Source organism: Nycticebus coucang, chromosome 9, assembly GCF_027406575.1.
Source record: "Nycticebus coucang isolate mNycCou1 chromosome 9, mNycCou1.pri, whole genome shotgun sequence".
NCBI classification, from domain to species: domain Eukaryota; kingdom Metazoa; phylum Chordata; class Mammalia; order Primates; family Lorisidae; genus Nycticebus; species Nycticebus coucang.
The window spans coordinates 84,116,537-84,138,578 of NC_069788.1; the positions used below are offsets into that span (position 1 = coordinate 84,116,537).

A 22,042-nucleotide genomic window follows, 5' to 3' on the forward strand; every position below is an offset into this window, starting at 1 on the left:
GCTTTATCTTCCTATTGGTTTAGATATAAAATACACATTTGTGATTAACAAAGGGTCCAGGAAAACTTGTTAAAATTTGTGCCTAAGGATTCCAGCCTCCAGTTGTACCACTGACTCAGGCAAAGGTCCTTGATGCCCTTTTGGAAACCAGCTTGACAAGAAAGGGCTCCACGACTTTGCAGCCTTTGTATTAACCTGGATGGACGTGGAACACATTATTCTTAGTAAAGCATCACAAGAATGGAGACGCATGAATCCTATGTACTCAATTTTGATGTGAGGACAATTAATGACATGGTGGGGGGTGGGGGAAGGGGAGATCAGAGAGAGAGAAGGAAGAGGGAGTTAGGGGAAAGGAAGAGCAGAGAGAGGGAAGGAGGGAGGGGAATGGGGCCTCAGTGTATGAAAGTCACAATTATAAGAGGGACTAAACGCAATCAGTGTAACCTAGTTTCTTGTACCCTCAGTGAATCCCCAACAATAAAAAAAAAGAAAAAAATCAACAAAGACAAAAGTTAGTTCTTCAGAGAAATTAATAAACTCGAAAAATTGCAAAAGAGAAAAAAAAGAAAGAAAAGAAAGGACTCCACCTCCCTCCCTCATGGACTTGCTGGGTTGCTGACCACTGATTCAGTCATTTGCCCACACCAAGTGCCCACTCTGTGCTCAGAGCAGGAACACAAAGGGTAATACACCATCCACCCTGTGAGGGGCTCACAGCCAAGAGGGGAGCAAATAGCCCCCAGGTCACAGAACTCAGAGGAGGAATGTCCCATCACCATCCATTGGCTGCAGTCTGTGCTACAAGCCTAGTTAGTGCTGCCTCAGTTTTACAAAGAGGAAAATGCCCTTGCACCAGAAAGGCAGGCCCAAGGTCACATGGTTGACAGAACTAGGAAAGCCTTGAAGGACCTTGAAATCCAGTCCTATCTGGCCCAAACACTCATTTTTCTGCTCTGATCTGCCACCTGTTGAACTGAAGCTGAGACAAGATAACCAGATTACAGGAAAGAAGGAAGGAACTGTCCAGGTGTACAAGCTGACAGCGTGGTTAGGGACAGGATGGAATAACAGTATGAATAACAGTACCTAAGGTAGGGCAGGCTTCAGGCCTCATCCCACAGGGTGCAGACCCAGATTCAACTATGTTTCCCATAAGACATTTCCACCTGTTTGCTGCTTTTGCTTGGGTCAAATAAATCTAGGAGGATACTGAATTTCTAGTAGCTCAGGAGGTGGGAAGGATTATGGGGGATGCAGGGAACCCTGCTCCAGCCTTGATGGATGTGGGAGATGAGACAAGTGGAGGGAAGTAGGGAAAGCCATCCAGGAAAAAAGCTAGATTGTGTGCTTAGGGTGTCTGGAAACTGGTGAGCTATCAGCTGTGTTAAAGTCAACAGTAGGACTAACAAACAGGTCAGACTGGATGAGCCGGGCCCTGTGGTGGAGGGCCTGGGATCGACACTGAGGGGCTGGGCTTGGTCCACGGGCAACAGGCACCCTTGGGAGGTCACACCATTAGGACTTTGCTTCAGGAGGACTGATGGGACATGCACATGGCTGGACCAGGCTCAGGGACCACAAAGATAAGGAAGAAGGACTAGTCCCAGGTGAAGTGGTGAGAGCCTGGCCAGGGCTGGGCATTCTCCCAGCTACTGGGTGTGGAGCTGGGTGGCTCAGATCAGGCTGCTAATGCAGAAGAAGCACAGGGAGGATCTAGGTCCAAGAGGGGAGAAGTGGTGGGCGATGTAGGGTGTCGGGAAGAGAGATGAGCTCAGGGAGAAGGCAGGGCCTTGGCAGTGAGTCTGCCTCAGGGCAAGGGGTAGGGCAGAGGCAGGAAACAGGTGGCCAAAAGAAGAGAGAAGAACTGGGAAACCTACCCAGAGGGTTTAAGATTGGGGGTTGTGTCAAGGTGGTTCCTGTGTTGGCTCAGAGGAGGAAAGTCAGGGGAAAGACTCAGAGGAAAGGAAGTTGGGAACGATTCAAGGAGCAGGGAGATGGCTATGAAAGAGATGTCCAGGGTGTAGCAGGGTCCATAACAGTGTGCAAGTAGTGGGTGGGCAATCTGGAAAGAAGGTGAGACAGCTCATCTTCTGGGAGAGGATGAGTGGATGAAAAACCACAACAAAATGAAGTATCAATCATTCATTCAACAAATACAATCGTGATGTTGATTAATGGTGAGAACATGTCCCAAGAACTGTGTTATTAGGTCATGTCATCATTATGTGAATATGACAGAATAGACTTGCACAAACCTAGACGGTACAGCCTACTACCCACATAGGCCATATGGCACAAGCCTGTACAGCATGTTACTGTACTGAATCCTAACCACGGGTGTCCAACCTGTGGCCCACAGGCCACAAGCTGATTATTTGAGGCTTGTTTTACTTATCTCTAGTGTATCATGAAAAGTATGCATGAAAGATATCATGAAAAGTATGCGTGGACCTTTTTTTTTTTTTATTTTGGCTCATCAGCTTTTGTTAGTATTTGTGAATTTAATGTGTGGCCCAAAGGAAACTCTTATTCTTCCAATTTGGAGCAGAGAAGAAAGAAGGCTGGCTACCCCTGCACAGACAATTGTAACACAATGGTAAGTATTTGTATATCTAAACATATCTAAACACAGAAAAGGTAGAGTAAAAATTCGGTATTATAATCTCATGGGACCATCGTTGTATATGCAGTCCCTTTCTGACCCAAACGTCGTTATGTGTCACATAACTATTTGTTGGCAACACAATCCTTATTGATAAGAAGGTCTACTGGTGGTCTTCTGGGGAAAGGCAATGGATGCCCCCACATCCTGCTAGAACTCATTGTACCTACAGGACAAAAAGGATGGAAGAGAAAACAGCCTTGTTACAACTTTGCAAACTAGAAAACAGGTAAAGGAGAGGAATAGTCTCATCTGCCCCAGACAAGCTGAGCTCAAAATCCAGCAAGTTTCAGGCAACCAAGAAGGAACCCACTTCCCAACTCCCAGAATACCCAGCAGTTTAGGAACTGACAGGACCAGGTGGCCCTGGAGGTGGGAGCATAGGAGGGGCTGCTTAAGAATCTGTTATGGACTAAATTATCCCTCTCCAAATTCATACATCCAAGCCCCAAGCCCCAATGTAATGTATTTGGAGATAGGACCTTTATGGGATAATTAAGGTTAAATGAGGGTGGGGTCCTGATCTGATGAGATTGGTGGCCTTATGAGAAGAGAGAGCATCTGCCTTATGAGGACAGCAAGAAGATAGCAGCCTGCTAGCCAAAAAGAGCACCTTCACCAGGAACCAACCATGCTGACACTCTTATCGGATTTCCAGCCTCCAGCACTGTGAGAAATAAATTTCTGTGTTTAAGACCTCCATTCATGGTATTTTGCTGTGGCAGCCTAAGGCAACAAAGACAGAAGCAGATGGATCCCTCCTTCAATCTCCTTCCTGCAGGAGGCTGGGAGGTTGAAATGTCTGAAATGAGTGAACCAAGGGGTTCTCTGCACAAAGGGATACCAGGGGGACCATTGTGCTGGCAGCAAAGAAATGATAGTCAATGCTGAATGATGAGACCTTCTCCATCCTGGGAGCCACAGGGCTGCTCTGTGGAAAGGATATGGAAGCATCTTCCTTACAGAATATGACAAACTCTGGAGGAAAGACCTGGAGATTGGCCTGGTCAAAGAATTTCAGTGACATCCTCCTGTTGACAAGTCTCATCTATGGACTCAGAGCTTCCAGGCAGCTTTTCAATGTCCCCCTCTAAGATCAGAAAAGGGAACCAAGAATCTCCAAACATTTGAGAAAATATAAAAGGGACAAAAAAGGGGGAGAATATGAGGAAACAGATAACACAAAGAATAGAAGGAAATGAAACTATCACAATATCCTCAGGGGCTGAAGTTATTGCATTCACAAACAAAACAAAAAGGTACTATTTATAAAAATAGATGATAAAGAAGAGTCTTTGGCAATTAAAATTATGGCAATAGAAACAAAATCCCCATAGGAGTGTCTAAAGATAGAATTGAAGAAATTGCACAGGGAAGTAGAACAAAAAAAGACAAAGCAATACAGAATAGAGAAGGAAAAAAATGTTATAATTATATTTGGATGTTCAACGTCTCAATAACAAGAGTTTCAGAAAGAGAAAATGAAAAAAAATAGGAGGAGGGAAATCATTAAAGAAATAATTCAAGAAAATTTCCCAAAACAAAGAAACATAAATTTCTAGGATGAAAGAGCCTACCAAGTGCTCTGTACAACGGGAAGACCAGGTGAGGAGGGAGAACACTACCAAATGTTCTATCCAGTAAGCGTTTTAGAACACAGGAGATAAGCACACCATTCGAAAAGCTTCCAGAAACAATAGGTCTTAGACAAAGGATTAAAAATTAGAATGGTGTTTGATTTCTAAACAGCAATGATAGGATCTAGAAGATATTATAAAAAATGCAAAAAGTAAATTTTTGAGAGAAAATTATTTCAACCTATAATTACATCCAGACACACCATCAAATCAAGTGTGCGTGTGAAATAAAGATATTTTTAATCTCACAAGATCTCAACAACTTATCTGCCTGGTGTCTCCTTTCTCAGGCAGCTATTGCAGGATGTGCTCCACCAAAGTGAGGGAGTTGCCAAGAAAGAAGACATGGATCCAGGAAACAAGAAGTCAACACAGAAGAGAAGTGGAAGGAGTTCCCAGGAAAATAGATGGGACAGTAAAGGTCATGCTAACCGGTAGCCAGTCCAGACTGCAGCTGGAAAGCAGAGGCTCTGAAGAAATGCCATCAAGAAGATAGAATTGGAAACTATTGGAAAGAGGATGGTGGGGGTGATGAAAGTGAAGGATACATGGAAAATAAGAGATAGGGATTTACTCCAGGAAAACAAAAAATTGCATAAGAAAGGAAATTCAATCATACTATATGACTTAACCTTGAGTAATATAAACATACACTGTTTCATAGAGTAATATAAATATACGCTGATCAGATTTTAAAATTCTGGTATGAGTGTATTGGGAAGATGAGGAAGGGGGTGCATCCACGAGTGAGTGGAGAGAGCGAAGTGGAGAGCTGCCTCTTCATCTGCCAGGTGAGACATTAACAGGGAGCAATCAGGAAGCAGCATGCATGCATGTTATTTCAAAGACAAGGATAACATACTCAGACATTAAGCCAGTAAGAACAGATACCACACTTGATCTTAGCCAAAAGGCCGAGAAGCAATATGGATAACATATTTGGAAGTGGCAGCTGCTTCTGGATGTGGGAAGATTGTAAGGATGCCATGGAAATGAGGAAAGGTAACTGCTACGTTTTTGTCTTAAGCCTTATAGAACTAATTGATTTTTAAAAATATGTACAGTATGTAACTTTGATAAATTAAGTTTAAAAATCATACATACATTTTAATCTAAGTTCCTGAGCTTCCATTTGTTTATTTGTTCTTCCCTTTGTTTGTTCATTCACTCAATCTACACACATTTGCTGTAAGCCCTTTTTGCAAGGTTGGCTCAGTTACTTTCCCCAAAGGACCTTTCCTTTTATTTATTCTTATTATTTTTTTGAGACAGAGTCTCACTTGTTGCCCTCGATGAAGTGCTGTAGCGTCACAGCTCACAGCAACCTCAAACTCTTGGGTTCAAGTGATTCTCTTGTGTCAGCCTCCCAAGTAGCTGGGACTACAGTGCCTGCCACAACACCTGGCTATTTTTAGAGATGGGGGTCTTGCTCTTGCTCAGGCTGGTCTCAAACCTGTGAGCTCAGGCAATCCACCCGCCTCGACCTCCTAGAGTGCCAGGATTACAGGCGTGAGCCACTGCACCTGGCTAGACCTTTCCTTTTAATAAGAAAAACTTTAAGGTGGTTAAGTATCTATATACCTTTTTAAAACTTGTCTTGCATAGTAGCTGGGTTTCTAAAGAACTCTAATTTCTACATTTGCAAATCAATTGACATCTTGGGATAATGAATGGCTGAAGCCCATGATTTAAAAGGGTCCTATGATATACCTTTCATAAAAAATAAATTCCTGCAGGGCGGCTCCTGTGGCTCAGTCGGTAAGGCGCCGGCCCCATATACCGAGGGTGGCGGGTTCAAACCCAGCCCCGGCTGAACTGCAACCAAAAAATAGCTGGTCATTGTGGCGGGCGCCTGTAGTCCCAGCTACTTGGGAGGCTGAGGCAAGAGAATCGCTTAAGCCCAGGAGTTGGAGGTTGCTGTGAGCTGTGTGATGCCACGGCACTCTACCGAGGGCCATAAAGTGAGACTCTGTCTCTACAAAAAAAAATAATAAATAAATAAATAAATAAATTCCTGCAATGTGTAAACCCATATCAATGTGTAAACTCACATCCATGTATAAATTCACATCTTATATGGCTACCCTGGTGAGAAATCAATGTGGCCTTGGTAGCTTGAGAATAAATTTACGGGCCACGTATCACCATTGGCGAAGAGAGGATTCACTCAGGACCAATGTTGCTAATGACAACAAATCAGAATTCATATATATACCATATACTGAGATGTAGCCCTTAATTACATAATCGTGTGCACTCTTACTGACATCCTGTAGTGATTAATTAAAAACTAACTATAGACAGGGCAGCGCCTGTGGCTCAAGGAGTAGGGCGCCGGTCCCATATGCCGGAGGTGGCAGGTTCAAACCCAGCCCCGGCCCAAAACCACAAAAAAAAAAAAAAACTAACTATACACAATAAGTGTTACAAGTGATTACAAGTGATAGTAAACTGTTCAGCTGTACATCATAGGGATCCCGTGCTAATTAGTTTTTTTTGTATTTCCTCCATTTATTATAGATATAATAGCTTCCTTTTGGCTTCAACTGTCAGGGCTCCAAGGAGAACCTCTTCTATTAATATATATGCAATATGTGAATGGCTATGTTACCTGCTAAGATTTAATTTTTTGCTTGCAGACTATTGCACCATTTTAAAGCAGCAGGAAAATGATCTTAAAAGATAGTTATAGTTTAGATTAGAAAAACCATTTTAGTTGGAAGAGTATAAACATAAACTGTATCATGAAAATGTGCTGTGAAAATCCTCCTTCTCCCACATGTTACTTTTTGTGCCATAACTATTAACACTCTTCTTCTAATGTCCTGGATGAATCTATAAAACGTTTTACTCAAAATCCTTGTTGCTATCCCAATACTGTCATTACAAAGGAGATAGAAGAGGCTAATAAGTTATATACATGTATTCAGTGTGCCTTTCAAATAGGTGCAAAAATTGCATGAAGTGGAATACATACCACATTTGTGAAAACGTTATCTTTCACTCTGTGGACAGGTGGGTCTGCTAAAGCACAGCTCTATTTTAATCATTCCCCAGCTCAAAAGACCCTAGGGACTCCCCACTGCCCTAGAATGAAGAGTAGCCCTGGCCTGTGAGCCCATCCTGGTGGCACCAGGCCAGCCTTGCTAGCATGGGATCTATCACAATGTCCAAGCCTTAGTCCACTTGCCTGTGAAATGTACCATTTGCTGTTTTTGGATCTGCTCAGCCTATCCCATTTCACACCTTGATTTGTGTGGTCCTCCCCCTATTGCTCCATGTTTTCCCAGTCACCATCTCTCAATGTTCATTTCAAATGCCCCTGCTCCAGGAACCCACCCCTCTCTCCCTTCCAGAGATCCTCCTTCCCTCCTCTGAACTTCTGGGCACCTGGCACTTCTCCAGGTCTATGACAGTCCTCTCTGACCTTGCGTAGTTCACCCACTGGGCTTTGTACTCCCTGAGAACAGAGATCTGACCCTTCCTGCATACTCTATAATTAGAAAACAGATTCAACTTGAAGGCACAGCATCATGCATATTTCAGTGCTCCTGCAACTTTTCAAGAAGGCGGTGATGCTCTGCCTCTGTGTCTTGGGTGGTACGCCAGCAAACTGCATTCCTAATTACATAACAGTATTTAAGTGCATGTCGGTATGAAAACAGGAACAAACTCTCTTTTTTTTTTGTACTTTTTAACCAGAAATGCTTTTTATGATCACTGTACTACTTTCCATTTTAAGCTAATTAGTAAATTGCATTTTTGGCTCTTTAACTGGCTAGGTTAAATTTAGCTCATCTTTTCTCTTTAAGTCAATCTGTCAGTGAGTTTTGCAATTAAAATTTCCAGTTTCAACTTTCTTTTTCAGTTCAAGAGAATACTGGCAAGGACCCCCTTCAGCTTTTCCCCTCTCCAGGTCTTCCATGGACATAAGAAGGTGGCTCTTTATCCTTAGGGTTGTGGAGTACCCAGGGTGTGGCCCTCACAGGCAGGCAGGGCACATATCATGGGCTGCAACCCATCCCCCAGTCATGCAGCTGAACCCCCAGCCTATCCCAAAGGAATTATTCCAAAGATGCAGTAACCTACATGGCCAGGGTTAGAGAAGGGGCTTGGAGGCCGCTGCTGTGCTGAGTATAACCCCTTTAGTTGGTGGGCATGGGGAAATGCCAAAAAAAAGAGCCCTGGTGGCAGGAAAGAAGGGTACATTTTGGGGGGAGGATATGGGTAGGGCAACATTGCAGAAATACTGAGCATCACAGAAATATTTAGATCTTTTCACAATTACCATGGCCAAACCAGGATATTCCAGCTGACTCTGGGCCCTGCCAGGTCCCAAATGTGGCTAAGAGCAGAATGGTGAGAAGTGTGGACACGTGTTAGTATGGATGTCACAAGGCCACCCCTGCCTTCTGTGACCAGACGGTTCTGAGAGTCCTCTCCAATCCCAGAATCCCACCTTCTCATCTCCAAGCCGTCTGCTCTTTGCCTGGGAATACCTACTCTCCTCCCTCCTACCTGTCTTCCCCTGGAACTCTGCCAAGGACTTTTTCCTGGGCCCAAGCTCTTCCTGCCCATCTACAAGTACGGATCAGAGGCCCCACCCAGCCCAGAACCCTAGCCCCTCATCAGGAGAAAATGAGGGTGGGAGTGGGGTAGATGCTCACCCAGCCTTCGCAAAGCAGAAGAAAGACACCAAGCCAGGTCTTCTCTGTGTAAGCTGTCCAGCTGCCCCTCCTCCAAGGGGAGACGGGGAGGCAGAGGCCACTTTATGAGCGGTGTGCCTGCCTCCTACTTCTCTCATGGCCATTAAGGAAGATGGGCTGGTGATTTCCACGAAGAAAGGAGGAGGCATCCATTATGTAGGCACTAATGGGTCCCAGGCCTCCAGGGCTGCTCCGAGGGGCTGGGCGGGATCTGGGAGGGGAAACCTGGCTGCTTCCTCTTCCCATCCAGGCTCCTGTTCTCTGCCACAAGATCTTGTGTATCTGGGTGATGGCAAATAGGGCAGACAGGAATGCCACAGGGGATAGCGACAGTTAATGAAATGAGCTCACTGGCCTGGGATCTACAGATCAGAGAAAGGTCTGGGGGCAAGTGCCTGCATCTTCGTAGCCAGATGGAATTTTGGTGGAGAATTACCCAGAAAAAAACTAGAAAACCTTTTTCTCTCCCAGTTGTATGGTCCTGGACATTGTCCACCTCTCTTGGGGCCTAACACAGGTAGATGATGTTCCTCCCAGTGTCTTTCTAGACCTGACCTCCCATGACCCTAGCTAGGTAGGAGGCTGCTAAATGCCTGCCCAAGGAATAGTGAGGAAAATGTGGAGGGAGTTTGTCATTAAATAAAGTGCATTTAATTTCAGGACTCTGCCTTCTTGTAAGATAGTTCATCTGACATTTTGGTAATAAAATAGTCTTTCTTTTATGAAATAATGGCCAGCACAATGGTTCAGTACTTTTAAATGTCTTTATGTAGCGAAACAAAAAGCTGGCAGCCTTAGAGGTCAGGGAAGTATGAAAGTCTGTGAATCAATTTTTAGCCCTGAGTCCTGAGTCCTGAAACTCTTTGGGCTTTGGTCACTGTAAGTCCCAGCAGAGCATGGAGGTGAAAGGAGCATAGTTGTGCACCCCTTGTGTGGGATAGCTTGTGACCAATCTGCACCCAGTATGCTTAGGATGCAAAATCTACTAAACTTTGGGCAGGGGGTAAGAAACTCTTACATTTTATTCATTTAACAAGTGCTCACAAGAACAGCACCTGCTCCTTGTCTATTAATATCAGAGTGCCATGGGTCAAACCATGGGTTGTGACCTATTAATGGGTCATGAAATCAATTTAGCAGGGACTGAAACCAGCATTTTTTAAATGAAATGTGAAACAGAGCAGAAAATAGCGAAGTATACTATATGTAGATAGGAAATAGGATAAATATTGATTCATAAACTTTTTGTTCCATTTCTGATATGAAGCAATAAAGTTCTAAAAACCTCCTGCAGACAACACAAACCCCACATAAAATGATAAAAAAACAACACCCCAAGGACCCTGGAGAGTTAAAAAAAAAAAAAAAAGGCACGTTTTGGAGCAACATCCAAACCTAGAGGAATCAACCTACAGGGGACAAATTTCTCATTTTTGCAGGTTGGCCCTGAGGGCAGCCATGTGTGTAGTAATGATAACAAGGTGACTAAATAGTGAGAGGCCTCTTGTTCCTCCAGACAGAGAAATCAGGAGAAGAAGGCTTGAACAACCAGGGTTGTTGGAGAGTAGAAAGAAACCCAAATGACCCCCAAACCAGACATGTCGTAAGGCATATTGAAAGCACTCTGAACAGAGATTTAAGCCTTCACCCACTATAACTATCACAGAGTTTGATGTTTGAGTCTAACCAATTTAATTGTCTGCTGAAGCAAAAACTTTAATACTCTTCAAAACAATATCATGGGCTCCAGAATCTCCACAACAGATCGTTCACAATGTCCAGGATACAATTCAAAATTATTCCACATACAAAGAATCAGGAAAATGCACGCCAATCTCAAGAAAATAGTCAATCAACACACACCAACGCTAACATGACCAGATATTGGAATTATTGGACAAGAACTTTAAAACAGGGTGGCGCCTATGGCTCAGTGGGTAGGGCACCAGCCCCATATACTGAGGGTGGCGGGTTCAAACCTGGTGCCGGCCAAACTGTAACAAAAAAATAGCCGAGTGTTGTAGTGGGCGCCTGTAGTCGCAGCTACTCGGGAGGCTGAGGCAAGAGAATCGCCTAAGCCCAGGAGTTGGAAGTTGCTGTGAGCTGTGACCCCATGGCACTCTACTGAGGGCAATGGAGTGAGACTCTGTCTCTAAAGAAAAAAAAAAAAGAACTTTAAAGCAGCTATTATAACAATTACTCAATGAGTTAATGAAAAATATGCTCTTAAAACTAAAACAATAGGACATCTCAGCCAAGAAATAAAAACATAAACATGAACCAGTTGGCAACATTATTTGTAATACCCCCAAAGTGGAAACAATCCAAATGTCTATCAACCGATGAATGGTTAAACAAATGTGGTATATCCATACCATGTAATATTATTCAGCCATAAAAGGAATGAAATACTGATATAAGCTACAACGATGATGAACCTTGTGTTCAGTGAAAGAAGCCAGATACAAAGGCTATATGTTATATACATATATTAATAATTCCACTAATAGGAAATGTCCAAAATGGCAAATCTATAGAGACAGAAAGTAAATCCGCAGTTGCCAGGGACTGGGGGAAAGGAAAATGGGGAGTCATTGCTAAAAGGTCTGGAGTCTCTTTGGGGGGAGGGTAATGAAATATTTTGAAATTAGATAGTGGCGAGGGTTGCAAAACATTGTGAATATACTAAAAGCCAATGAAATGTACACTTAAAAAATAAACTAAAAAGTGAATCAAATGAAAATTTCAGAACTGAAAGCTATATTATCTGAAATTTTAAAAATTTACTGAATGGACTCTGTATCAAATGGCAGTGACTGAGGGAAGAAAATCAGTAAACTCAAAATAGATAAATAAAAATTTTCCAATGTGAAGAAGAGATGGGGAAAAAATCCAATAGAATTAGCAGAAGCTCAGTGACATGTAAAACAACATAGAAATTCTGAAAGTACCAGAAGGAGAAGAGAGAGAACAGAGCAGGAAAGGTATTTGAAGAAATTAGAGGTGAAAGCTTCCCACGTTTTGGAGAAAAGCATTAATTACAGTTTCAAGAAGTCCAGCATGGGGCAGCGCCTGTGGCTTAAAGGGGTAGGGCGCTGGTCCCATATGCCAGAGGTGGCGGGTTCAAACCCAGCCCTGGCCAAAAAACCACACACACACAAAAAAAGTCCAGCAAAATCTGAACAGGATATATGTGAAGAAAACTGTGCCTTAGGCCCATCACAGTCAAACTGCTAAAAAGCAAAGGCAAGGATAAACCTTTGAAAACAGAGAAGATGCATTGCGCACAGGGAAGAAATGAGTTGAAAGACTGTGGACATCTAATCAGAAACAATGGAGGCCAGAATGTAGTAGAATAACATTTTTCTAAAAAAGTGTTGGAAAAAAAATCTTGTCAACCCAGGATTGTATATCCAGTAAAAATACCCTTAAGGGCCTGGTACACTAGGCTCATGCCTATAATCCAGAACTCTAGGAGGCCAAGGTGGGAGGATTGCTTGAGGCCAGGAGTTCAAGACCAGTCTAAGCAAGAGCAAGACCTCATCTCTACAAAAAACAGAAAAATTAGCCAGGCATGGTGGTGCAGGCCTGTAGGAGGTTGACGAGGGAGAATAGCTTGAGCCCAAGAGTTCGTAGTGAACTATGCCAACACCACTGCAGTCTATCCCTGATGACAGAGCAAGACCTTCTGTCAAAAAATATACATATCCTTTAAGAATGAAGATGAAATAAAGAAACTTTATTTTATTTGAGACAGAGTCTCACTTTATTGCCCTCCATAGAGTGCTGTGGCATCACAGCTCACAGCAACCTCCAACTCTTAGGCTTTAGCAATTCTCTTGCCTCAGCCTCCCAAATAGCTGGGACTACAGGCACCTGCCACAATGCCCAGCTATTTTTGTTGCAGTTATCACTGCTGTTTTAGCTGGCCGGGGCTGGAGTCAAACCCGCCACCCTTGGTATATGGGGTTGGTGCCCTACCCAGTGAGCCACAGGCACTGCCCAAAATAAAAAAACATTAAAGTAAAGGAAATTGGGAATTCATCACCACCAGGCCCACACTATGAGAAATGCTAAGTTCTTCAGTCTGAATGGAAATGATGCATGAAGGAAACTTAGATATTTATGAATGAAGGATAGACATCAAAAAAGGTAAATATTTTGGTAAATATAAAAGACCATTTTTATTCTTAATTTTAAAAATTACCTGTGACTGTTTTGAAGCAAAAATTATCACCCTTTCTTGTGGCATTTATAATGTACATAGGAATAAAGCATGATAATTATAATGGAAAGGATGGTAGAAGTAAGGGTAGAAGGACCTACATATATTTTTTTCAAATCAAAAGTTTAGTTTATTATATCTCAAAGTTTCATTTAGTTATATCTCAAATTATTCAAAGTATATGACTAAACTGTAGTACAATTACTCAAAGTATGTGCCTAAACTATTGACATGGTTTTGCTATCTTAACAGTAGCTTATGAATGCCAGCCAGGAAGAAGACTGGAGAGTGACTGGCAATGAAATTGAGAAAAGCATTTTCCATAGCTTGTTGAAAATTGTGCTTTTCCTTGAAAGAAATGGTTCCAAGCCTGGAAGAAGTGGTAGTTAGTTGGTGTAAAGTCTGGTAAATACAGTGGATGACAGAGTTTCCAAGTCCAGCTTCTATAGTTTGGGCAGTGTTGTTTGTGAATAAGCAGCTGAGATTGGTCAGTAGAGTCAGGCTAATCCTCTTAAAAGGACCTATATTATTGTTGCGAAGTTTCTACATTTTGTACAATGTGATGCAACATTAACTTTAAGTAGGTAGTGAAAGTTAAGATATGTATAATAATCTCCTAGAGCAATCACTAAACAGAGTAGCACAAAGAGGTATAGCTAAAAAGTCAACAGATAAATTAAAATGGAAATTCTAAAGATATTCAAATAATAAGAAACCAGGAAAGATAAGTAGAGAAATTAAAAGTAAAGGGGACAAACACAAAATAAATAATAAAATGGTAGAATCGGATCTAGTCAAACCAAGAATTACATTAAATATGAATGAATTATTACTCTACTTAGAAGACAGAGATTATCAGAATGGAAAGACAAGTAAGACTCAACTATATTTTTCTTTAAGACATCCACTTTAAATATAAAGACACATAGAGGTTAAAAGTAAATGGACCAAAAAGAGCATACATAACATGCAAAAAATATGTATGACAAAGTTGGAATGGCTCTATATAAAAGAGACTTCAAGAGTTAAATATTACTACAGATAAAGATGAGCACTTATAATGACTAAAGGGTCAATTCATCAGGAACACAAAATAATAATAAATGTGTATGTGTCCAATAAGAGAATATCAAAATACATCAAGCAAAAATTTTCAACCGTAAAGGGAAAAATAGCCAACTTCACAGGAGATTTTAGCACCCTTCTGTCAGCAATTTATAGGATAATTAGACAAAAAAAGAAATCAGTAATGGAGAAGATCTCAATACATCTTGTTCTAATTGATATTTACATACATGGGTTGTGATGTAAAATATATTTCTTACTGTGACTCTTGGTTTAAAAAGTTTGAAAACCACTCTTCTAGAGAAAACACAGTAAACTGAACCATTGACCCTGGAAAATTCTAATAGGTGAGACACAAACAAATTATTATATTACCAGTGGAAACTGCTGTAAGGAAGAGTAGGAAAGGGAAGAAATTAATGTTTCTTGAGTAGCTATGATATTTAAGGCCCTGTGGTCAGTGTATTACACAGTTAAATAACTCCTGCTGCTTGACCAGGTGGTATTGCCATCTTTATTTTACAGATAGAGAAAATGAGGCCCAAGGAAGTAAAATAACTGAGCTAATGCTATGGACTTTATACAGGGGGGCCGTAAAGTTCATGCACAACACACTATTTTATATTGTACACGAACTTTGTGGCTGCCCTGTATTTGTGTCCCCCCAGCATCGTGGGGGACACAAACATACCTACAATGCTGACAGCAGGAGGTGAGGCCTTTGGGTGGTGATTAGGTCATGAGGGAGGAGCCCATATGAATGGGATTAGTACCTTTGTAAAAAAACATGAGAGCTTTGTCCCTCTCTGCCCTCTACCATGTGAGGATATGATGAGAAGATAGCCATATGAAAACGAGGAAGTGAGCCCTCACTGGACCCTGGATCTATTAGCCGCCTCCAGAACTGTGTGCCATACATTTCTGTTGTTTAAGCTACCCAGGGGATGGTATTCCTTAATAGCAGCCCAAACTAACAGCTAGAACTGAAGTTTGAACACAGTTCTGACTCTTAGGGAACCACCACAGGAGGACAGAAGAGGGTAACTCCTTTACCTTAAAGGAAACTGAAGAAGACTGGCACAGCCAAGGTGAGGTGTGCTTGGAACTGGGTGGACAAGGAAAGAGAAGCGAAGTGAGCAAAGTAAAGGCATTTTGGGGCTATCAGATGGCTGGAACTTGGAAGGACTGGTAGGAAATGCAACTGGAGGAGTTGATGGGGTCAGACCAAGCCCAGCAGAACCCTGTTTCTATTCCCAGGCAAAGGGAGAAAGGGGAGTAAGATGCAGAGGACCTGTGGGTATTGCTCATCCCTCCCCACTCCCCTGCCTTTTCACCAGAGATGTAACCTACATTTTCATGGCCTGGGCATTTTCCCTACATTTACATGGCCTGTTTCCAAGTTAATGTACTGAGAAAACTTGAGTGTTAAAGACAGGTATGTCTAGAAGATATCATGACACTTGTCCAAATGCTGAAACCCTTATGTCTGTCCAGGTCTTGATTGGTGTATTAAGGGTAGGGGCAAGTAATGTGGAGACATAGAAACAATTAGATGTCAGGCCCCAAAGAGGAGTGACATCCGACCACGTAAACCAAGGAAGCTGAACTGTCTGTTCTAAATGCCTGGCTGGGGGAGAATGGAGCCCTCACAAAGAAGAGCAGAGCTTGTGTCCCTACACCTCTGCCAGATGGGCCAAGATTGCTGAGATCCAGGGCAGCAATGCCCATGGGAGATGAGTCCCACGGAACTTCTATGCTCCAACTTCCAAAGGGACTACCTTCCACAGCACTTCACCAGGGCCTTCTCCTGCTGGCACCCACATCGAGGACCCTGTGGCCAGGGCAAGTGACCCTTGGGATGGTGTTCACTGTCTGCATCCTGACACCCCAAGCTCCTCAGGCACCTAGCACTGCTGCAGAACTCCTAGTGGGCTGACTGACAGAGGAGATGGTTCCTGCTGCTCCCTTGCCTCCAGTGAATCACTGGTAAATGCAAGGCTGAGAGGCTGGTTAAGAAAGGACCACAAAGAGATCCTTCTAGTTGGTTTTTGTCCAAGGTGGAGGGGTCTGCGGTGCTTGGTAATCACAACTCCACACCAAAACCACCAACCAATTCCAGTTTGGGTCACTCTGGAGCCCCAAACTGCTGGCAAAAAAGAGACAACCAGCACTAGGAGTTGTTCTAATGCATGTATGAGTTTCCCCCTTCACCCAGCTCTTCTGGTGCATGGGACACACCATCCCAGCATGGACTCCGTTTGTGCCAGCTAATGCTGTGTGTTGATGCGTGTGGTCATTCTGGCCCAGGCGGGCTGCCTTATCTCCGCCCCCTCCCTTTTCTTTGCTCCAGCCGCGTGGGCTTATGGACAGTTCTTCACACTGCATCATGCTGTTGTGCCTCTCTGGGCCTCTGCCCATGTCTTCCAGCTGTTGTGGAGTCTTTTCCTCTGAGGCAGCTCCATGGACTCTACGGTCTTCATGCTGCAGAAGTCACCACCCTGGCTCAGACGGCTGCTCCATGAAGGCCTGGAAACCCCACCTCCCCACCTCTCCATGCAGAGTGAATGTAAGAACAGCACAGGCTTCTGAAAACTTCACTTAACACGTGGCTTCATAATGCCTGTATTTCCTCAACTTTAAGACATACCTTTTTCCCTGGGAAGGTTTCTGAAATTAGGATGGATCTTACATTCCATGTGTACTTTTAGTGTGGGAGTACTTCTCCCCCACACACCCTGGAAAAAGCTACCAGGAAACCAAAGGAGTGACTTTGAATAGGGGTGAGTCGGCCTCTCCCTCTGATTTATCTCTGGGCCCCCCAGCCCCACACGGAGTGGACCTGGCAAGTATTTGCTGGATCCAAATCTGCATGTGAGTATTTTTCAAGGCCTACTCTGAGTAGAATTGTGTGTTCAGCAAAGTGAAGAGTTCAGAATAAATATAAAGCAAAGTTCCTGTCTCCTACGAGGTCACAGATGTGTGTGTGTGAATGAGGGCACTGGGGGAGGCCCTGAGAAGGCAATCCACAGTGACACAGATGAAACCACCTGTAACAGCACCTTGACCTGGAATAAGGGGCAGGGGGTTGTATTGGGGTTTTATTTGGAATTTTTGGGTTTTGAATAGAGTTTTACAATTTGTAAGAGTCTTATGCTTTCTCCACCAATTCCTCAGAGAAAACTAACCCTGTCCTCCATCCCATTTTACATAGGAAGGAACTGAGGCTTGGGGAAACAGAGCCTTGCCCAAGGCCAATGCCTTGAAAGTGCCTGAACCAGGACAAGACACTCAGCTCTCACTCTCCAACGTGTAGCTGTAGAAAGCTCTGCTGAGTGGAACCCACTTTTCCCTCTAAAATATGAGCTTGGAGCCCACTTTTCAGCAGAAGTTAAATCTTGGTTCTGTGAAATAAGAAGTAAACCCTGATGTTTCTTACCATACCTTCTTCTCACACAGTCTCCATGGTGATGGGAAAATATTATGCGGTAGAGGAATTATGGGAATATGAATCAGCAGGACCAGCAACAAGACCTTTGGAAAACTGTGACTCCCAGTGGACACGCTGCATTTTCAAAGTAAACAATCCAAAATGATGGATTGCACTTTGCTTCCTATAGAAGCCTGATGGCCAGCCTCTCTCCATTAGCGACTGACCCTCTCTCTCCCTGCAAACATTCTTCTTACAAGGAAAGCACTGGCCGTTTATCAGCATGATTGCTGCTTGGCAACCTAGGATTGTGGAAATCTCCTGGCTTCATTAAATTTTAAACATTTTTCCTTGCCAAGTGAAACAAATTATTGTTGTTGATTTGGGCAGACATTTAACATTTTCCAACAGAATTTCAATGGTGAAGAGTTCAAACCTGGTTTTTAAGTCCAGAATGGTGGAACTATTCATTTGACATTAATTAATGCTAGAATGTAATGGCACGTATGCCATTGTTGGTAAGCCCCCTTAAAATTGTTAGTTGATCTATGTGTGACAAAAAATACCCAGTTCCTAAAAAAAGTTAAAAATAAAATTACCATATAATCTAGAAGTTCCACCTCTGAGTATATACTCAAAAAAATTAGAAGCAGAGACTCAAAGATAATAGCAGCACTATTCACAGTAGACAAAAGGTTGAAACAATCCAAATGTTTATCAACAGATGAATGGATGAATAAAATGTGGCATACACATACAACAGAATATTACGCAGCCTAAACAGGAAGAAAATTCTGACTCATGCTCCAATGTGGGTAAACCTTGAGGGCGTTCATTGTTCTGAGTGAAATGGACCAGACACAAAAGTACAAATACCGTATGACATACAAATACTTGTATGACATACATAGAGTAGTCAAATTCATAGAGATAGAAAGCAGAGTGGTGGCTACTGGGGGTTAGGCAGAAAGGAGAAGGCAGTTATTATTCAATGGGGACAGAGTTTCCATTTGCAAGAATTCTCAAGATGAATGGTGGTGATGGTTGCACAATGACGTGAATTTACTTAATCCCACTGAACTATACACCTAAAAGTGGTTAAGTTAGTAAATTTTATTATGTACATTTTACCACATCTAAAATAAACACTGATTGAATGGCTGAATATGGTAGCACACCCCTGTAATCCTAGCACTCTGGGAAGTCAAGGCAGGAAGATTGCTTAACGTCAGAGTTCAAGACCAGCCTGAGCTCCAGCGAGACCCTTTAGAGAGGGTGCTGTAGTCCTAGCTACTCAGGAGGCTGGGGCAGGAGATGGCTTGAGCCTGCGAGTTTGATGTTGCTGTCAGCTACAATGACACCATTGTACTCTAGCTGTGTTAGAGTAAGACACTGTCTCCCCCGCCCCCCCCAAAAAAAATACTGATTAGGGTATGGCAGGATGATGATTTGTGGGTCAAGCCACAGCCCTCAGGAAACTGCAGTACATGTTTCACAGGCATCCATGGTTCTGTGCCATGTACCTAGCTGCTTTTTCTGTACCTAGCTGAAATGTATGTTGTGACCTCTCCCCTCTCATACTTGGCCACCTCACCTGCCTCCGTCTGTCCTTTGGCAGCACCTTGGGCACCTTCTCTTTAAAAAGCTGCCCCGACCCCCTGCAGCCCTCATCTGTTCACAAGTCCATGTGCTCCACTAGGCTGCATTACCTTGAAGCATGATTCAGTGTCTTAGTGTTCAAAGCCTGCGCCTGGGACCAGCAGTGTCAGCAAAACCCAGGAGCTTCTTAGAAATGTACATTATCCAGAAAGATTTCAACAGGGAAAACCAGCCAAAGGCTTTGCATTAGCCAGAGTGGTGGCCAGGGAACCATGGTGGAGGCAAACAACCAGATGAATTCCTGCCCCACCTTATATTGTCTGTGTGACCTTAGGCAGGTTGCTTAGCCTCTCTGAGCTGCATGTCCCTCATCTGTAGCACTGTAGGGCTGCTGAGAGGAAGAAGGAAAATAACCTGTGTAAAGTGTTGCTGTTCAAGACCTCTAAGAAAGTGGGTGAAAAGAAGGCAGCAGGGGAGGAAGAGGGCAGCCCCAGAGCTGCCTAGCCCAACATCCTCATGGGAGAGTGAGTCACAGAGAGGGCAGGAGAGGAGGAAGGTCACACAGCAAGTCTCTGGCTGGTATAGGACTAGCAGCTGTCTCTGATGCCCCCACTCCCTTGTTTCAGGGTTTCTCCCCTTATTGCAAGTTGTCTCTCCCTCCAGGAAGCATTTGGCACCCTCAGCTGACCCATAATGCTAGCAAGAAGCAAAGGGGAGCCCTGAGACCCAGACCCCACTTTTAAGGGAAGGCCTCCAAGGGTCAGTTACTGCCCAGAGTCCAGCTTCCTGCTGATCTCAGCCTCTTGAGGGCTGTCCCCAACCTTGCATGGTAGTGGTGGGTGTGGCAGTTTAGATCAAGGTTCTCCTGGTGTCCTTCCCACCCTTAGAACCAGCCCACATCACCACCCATGCTGCAGTTATTGCATAACTGTGCTGAGGCTCAGAAAGGTTAAAGAACATAAATGGTAAGTGGCAAAAATCAACCAAAACATTGCATAGCTTAGTGAGGTATAGAGAAATAGTCACAGTAATGGGAACAACAGTGTACTCACTGGGCACTTCTCTACACAATTCCTGACAACAATGGCAGGAGCCTTATTTGGTGTGCCAGTGTGCAACTGGCTCCTTTAGCTTGTGAGTCCATCCTGCTATTCTGCCTTCCTCTCATCTTCCTGATGAAGAGTGCCCCATTGCGTGAACATACTGAATATTTATTACAGCTGTCTTACTGTTCACATCCAGCCAGAAGCTGTCATGAACGTGCTATGGATGCTGTCTTTTAGTAAATACAGGTATATATGTGCACGTGTGTCTACTGCTAGATATAGTCATTGGAGTGGCACATGCGTTTAGACACCTATATACATACATAAACATGCATCATACATATATACCGAGGAGTGTTATTCAATGTTAGCAGATAACATCAGTTTTCCGAAATGGTTTTAACAACTTACACTCTATCAGCAATGCGTGTGAGTTCCAGTTGCTCCATTTCTTTGCCAACATTTACTATTTCCATTTACGTAAATACAGGTGTGAGGGGCCTCAGAGGTGGGGGGGTGGTCACATGGGCTTGTTCACTTAGAGAACATCCATCAAGCTGTTCACTTACAACCTGGGCACTTTTCTGTAAGTACAGCACATTTCCATATTTTAAAAAAAGTTTATGGAAAAAAGTAAATGTACAAATAACCCAGTGGCACAGGTGCTGCTGTTGTCCCTAGGACACAGATGAAGATGCCAAGGGTCAACTGGTACAGAGCTCACCCTTGGAGCTAATTAACATGAAATCCCTTTCCTGTCTCTGCTCACATCTGCTCAACTCTGCCCTGATGTATTTTCTGGTCATTGTGGTTTCCATCCCGGAAACCCTTCAGGCTGATCCAAGTGCTGGATTTTGTCACCTTCAAATTTCATGTTATTTTACCCCTAATTCTAGCCCAGGGAAGGTCATTTCCAAGACTTGCTCTCATCTCCCAGACCACCTTTTCACCTTGACTCCACAAATTGTGTAAGTAGGCCTCCCATGTTTCCATATAAATCTTTTATACAGACATATTATCCAATTTTGCTCAACCTGAGAAGGGCTGCCAGGTCCCACAACACCTCGTGAGAGATGCTGGTCTGTGACACCTGCCACTCTGCCAGCTTGCCTTCTTCTGTGTTACCCACAATACAATACTTGGCAAACATCCATTCGGCAAATATTAATGGGGCACATAACGATGGGAAGGGCCTGTGCTAGCTACCGCAGTGGGTATAAAGCTGAATTACATTTGAAGAGGACAAGAGCAAGGTGGTTATGATTACAGACTCTAGCCTGAGTTCAAATCCTGACTCTGTCACTCTCGAGCTGTGTGACTGTGCCCAAGTTATTCAGCCTCTGAGCCTCAGTTTCCTCATCTGTAAGATGGGGATAATAATAATGCCTCCTAGGGTACATTGAGGATTAAGCTAGTCAACATTTGTAAAGCTCTTCAAACAGTGGAGCAGTGTCTTGCACAGAGAAAACACTTCTTGAGCCTTTCTTAGCATTATTGATGCACCAGAGCTTCTGGCATTTGTCCATAGCTCCTTGGTTTTCTTTCTCCCTGCTTGCCTGTGGCTCCCCCAGGGTCAGGCCTTCACTACTTCTGTGACCCACAGGTAGCACACAGGAAGCCCTCAAATGAGATAGATCTGTGTTTAAGTCCCAGCTTCGCACTTGCTGGCTGA

The 22,042-nt window shown here is 43.5% G+C and overlaps 1 protein-coding gene and 1 pseudogene across 1 annotated transcript in view; both read right to left on the bottom strand.

Moving 5' to 3' along the window:
* EML1 (EMAP like 1) overlaps window positions 1–22,042 on the bottom strand; it is a 196,970-nt gene that overhangs the window by 153,612 nt on the left and 21,316 nt on the right. The window lies entirely within an intron of this gene.
* LOC128595290 (uncharacterized) lies at window positions 5,069–5,228 on the bottom strand (annotated as a pseudogene).